General features: G+C 30.9%; 1 pseudogene; it reads left to right on the top strand.

The window, feature by feature from the left end:
- Positions 1 to 4,382, top strand: part of LOC112502692 — a 7,598-nt pseudogene extending 3,216 nt beyond the window's left edge.
- Positions 4,383 to 4,672: the final 290 nt, after the last annotated feature.

Below are 4,672 nucleotides of genomic sequence, written 5' to 3'. Positions count from 1 at the left end.
AAAAACTTAAATATTCAAAGTATTAACCGAGAAATAGTAATACCGGTGTAATTTACTTTAAAAACTTATATTTACATATAATTAATATATTATATAAAAACTAATATATATAATTAAATATTAATAACTTATATAAAGTGCAAAAACATTACTTGGGATGAGATTTGAAACAGCAACCTCTAGTTTGTAGGTTGAGCAACATTGCCAACTAAGCTACTAATGTAGATGTTTTTCATAGCTTAGTTATAGTATTTAAGTATAAAAGCGGGGGGGCCATGGCCCCCAAAGGCCCCTATGGGGTTCCGCCCCTGAATACAACTTAATCTCAATCGTTTATTTAATTTGATGAATATGTAATTTGATAGAAATTTTGATTGTTTCATAATATAAACTATTGATCATAATTAATAATCTTATTCATCTTTCATAAATATTTAAATCAAAATAAATGAACTCTCATCATTTTCATAAATATTTCAATTTATTGGGTTGCAATGGTTATACAAATTTAATGGGTTGCATTTGAAACAAACTATATATATATATATATATATATATATATATAGTTGGCTTCGGGTGAGAAGAGAAATTATGGTGATAAGGGGTTTCTAAATACAAATCAAACCATTAAATTCTTAAAAATCAATCTTAACCGTTCATCTAATCTAATGAATATCTAGTCCGATAACTATTTCGATTATTTCTTAATCTAGAATAATGATCATAATGAATGAACCTTATTATCTTACATAAATATCTCAATTGTTTCCTAATATAAATGATGATCATCGTTTATTTGGTTTGTATTTTAAAACACCTCTCTCTCTCTCTCTCTCTCTCTTTATATATATATATATATATATATAAGTACGTATGTTTATTGTTTCAGATTTAACGGTCTAAGCATCTTGGAGAAACTAAGAGGCAAGACCATAATGTTTGTGGGAGATTCTTTGAGCAAAAACCAATGTTTGTCGTTATTATGTATGATTCATTCGTTTGTACCTTCTGCAAGTTATGTTGTAAAAATTAAAGGGGCCGAAGGTATCACGACTTACAATTTTACGGTACGTCATCTGATCTCGTTAATTTAAATAAATTGTTTATTTTAGGAAATTGAAAACTTATTTGATGACATGGTGATTGATAGGATTATAGAGTGAAAGTGGTGTACCATCACAGCTTATATTTGGTGGATATTGTGAGAGAAAAAATTGGAAGGGTGTTGAAGTTGGATTCGATTACAAGTGGCAAGCTCTGGTTGGATGCTGATTACCTTGTCTTTAACACATGGCAATGGTGAAGCAATGAAGGCCCTACTCGACCGTATGTTCTTTCTTATTCTTCCCATCTATACATACATGTATGCATGCATACATAGGAGACCAATAAAATGAGAACCACAAAAAAAGGTTGAGAACCATGAAAATTATTGATCATGTATTGTTTCACACCATGCAATAATGTATGTGAAAGTAAATGTTGTTTCACAATGTGAAACAAAAGATACAAAACATATCAAAATGTGAAACAACATATGATTACCGGTTCTCACGGTAATTAATCTTTTGTGGTTCTCATTTGATTAGTGACCTACATACGTGATACATGAGTGTATATATATATGCATGCAAACACATAGATATTGCGATATATATAGATGTAAAAAAGTAAGAATGATGCAGATTTGATTATATACAAGACGGAGAAGGAATATATAGACATGGACCGTGTAGTTGCCTCTGGGAAGGCTATTCACACGTGGGGTCAATGGGTTGATGCCAACGTGGATCCAATTAAATCCAAGGTTTTCTTTCAAGCGATTTCACCAACACATTACTAGTAACTTTCATTTTTACCTTTTTAATACCTCAATTCTAATCATCCATTAAATCGTATATATATATATATATATATATACAGGGGCGGATCCCTATAGGGGCCTTTGGGGGCCATGCCCCCCGCCTCCGTTTTTATACATAAATACTATAACTAAGGTATTAAAAACATGCACATTAAGTAGCTTAGTTGGCAATGTTGCTCAACCTGCATACTTGAGGTTGCTGTKTCAAATCCCATCCCAATCAATTTTTTTGAACTTTATATAAATTATTAATATTTAATTATATATATTAGTTTTTATATAATATATAATTATATGTAAATATAAGTTTTTAAAGTAAATTACACCGGTATTACTATTTCTCGGTTAATACTTTGAATATTTAAGTTTTTAGAGTAAATAATATAATATATTAATTATATGTAAATAATGTTTAAATTGGTATTACTATTTTTCTGTTAATACTTTGAATGTTTCGAATTTTAATATTACATTAATCAATYTTTTTCTAAAATTTAATAGTCTAAAAACAAATCATTTAGATTTACAAATTTTTACAATAATATASCATCTTCAATATATTCTTCAAAAAATTTCCAAAATGGATAATTAAAACTCTATTAAAACGAGACTCGAGCTCCTCGCCCCAGCCAATCTCCCATTGGCAGGAAAGTCATTTCGATCCAATCCATTCTTGGGATCAAATAAAGAAAAAAAATGATATGTTTTCTCTCATTGTAATCAATTTTTGTTTACACTCTCTCATGTTTTCTCCGTTTTGGAGAATTTTGGAGAGTCTGTTGTAGCAAAAATATGCCTAAAATCTCCATTTTCTCAATTTTGAAAAATGTATTGAAGATGCTCTTATATTTCGGCCCCCCGGACTACAACGGTTGTGTTCCACCCCTGTATATATATATATATATATATATATATATATATATATAGAGAGAGAGAGAGAGAGAGAGAGAGAGAGAGAGAAAAGAAGGTTTATTTTGCAAACCATGTTATTTGTACAAATTGTACAAAGCTCATTTAACAAATTATAATTTTTCATTTTGTTTAATATTTTGTAATTATGGGAGGTTGATTAATCATTTTTATCGTGGAGGGTGTTAATCATAGATATTATCTTCATTATAAATTAATTTTAGAGAAATACATGAAACAGTTTCATTAAAATTTCATAAGTATTATATGAAACAATTTCATAACCATATATGAAAAAACTTTATAAAAAAATTATATGAAACAATTTTATAATATTAAACAATGAAATCAAAGGATGATGGTGGTTTGCACGGCTTGTACAAATATGGATGGTTTGCATTTGATCGTTCATCTCTCTCTCTCTCTCTCTATATATATATATATATGTGTGTGTGTGTGTGTGTACCTAGCCCACCCCAAAGTACTACAAATAAAAGCTTACAATTAGCATAGAATCTTGAAACCGGTTTAGGAGTAAGAAAATATCTTGTAACTGACTGGTAATGGTCCAATAGTTAAGATCAATTATTGGATTTTGGCTTATGACCACTTAAGGCCATGTTAAAAGACCAGATTCTTTTAATTCTTTTAAAAAAGTTAGCATTATATACATTACACATACATACATTTGTATATGCACACGAAGGTTCAGATAAGAAGTATGTGAATCAGTAGTGAACCCATTTAAAACTGATTTACAAAATTCTGGCCTAAGATCGAGATTTATTATAACTTAACTGATTACATGTTCATCTCTAGCACACTACTAAAAAATCTGGTTTTTCCGACGGCAAAATCCGTCGGAAATTTTTTTTAATTAACGCTAATTAATTTATTTAAATAAATTAGACAAATTTTGCGACGGATTTTCGACGGATTTGTGACGGTTTTGAATAAGTCAGAAATCCGTCACAAATCCGTTGAAAAACCGTTTTAAATAATTTTAATTTTTTTTTCCAAAAATTTCAGTGGGGGATTTGTGGGGGATCTATGGCGGATATGGATAAAAGTTGACTTTTTTTGACTTTTTTGGTATCCGTCGGTAATATTTCCGACGGAAATTCCGCCAGAAAAATCCGTCGGTTATACCCTAGTTTTTAGTAGTGGCACCAACAACATATAGTACATTCGAAAGTTCCCACTATTACCATGTGCTTATATTTGAATACAAATATATTCTCTAAATGCATACGATGTATGTCTTCCAAAGCAAATCTTACCGATTGTAATACTAATGTTTTGGTGACGTAACAGTGGCAATAGTTGGGGAGAACCAAAGGCACACAATTGCTTGGGACAGACTGAACCAGTTCCGGGCACCACCTATCCCGGAGCAACGCTGGCAGCACTGACAGTTCTGAAGAATGAACTAAAATACATCAAGAAACCGGTGACTTTGCTAGACATAACAAACCTATCGTTGCTAAGAAAAGACGGCCATCTGTCAAAATACGGGCTTGGAGGGGGGACAGGAATGGATTGCAGCCACCGGTGTCTCGCTGGAGTTCCGGATACTTGGAATGTATTGCTTTATCATTTTTTTGATTGACAAACTAACCAAATTTTAATTATTTGATTTTTTTATAAAATATAAAGTAATAAATCATGTGATTTTTTGTATCGGTAATAGTCTAGACCAAATTGCTTGAGGTCAGGTGGGGCAATCACCCCAAGCCTTGGTCAAGTCAGATATTAAGGGTTTGTTTATCCAAATGTTTATTAGATAAACGTTTATTAGTAAAATTCAATACCATCACTTGTATTACTGGAATAGATTTTACTCCATCGAAAAGGCATCGTATGCAACAATTTATCCAATAAGCATTAACTGGATAAGAG

The sequence above is a fragment of the Cynara cardunculus genome, unplaced genomic scaffold, assembly GCF_001531365.2.
Source record: "Cynara cardunculus var. scolymus isolate 2C unplaced genomic scaffold, CcrdV1 Un_Scaffold_1787, whole genome shotgun sequence".
NCBI lineage: Eukaryota > Viridiplantae > Streptophyta > Magnoliopsida > Asterales > Asteraceae > Cynara > Cynara cardunculus.
Note: the sequence above shows the minus strand (reverse complement) of the source record. Positions and strands in the feature narration are given on the sequence as shown.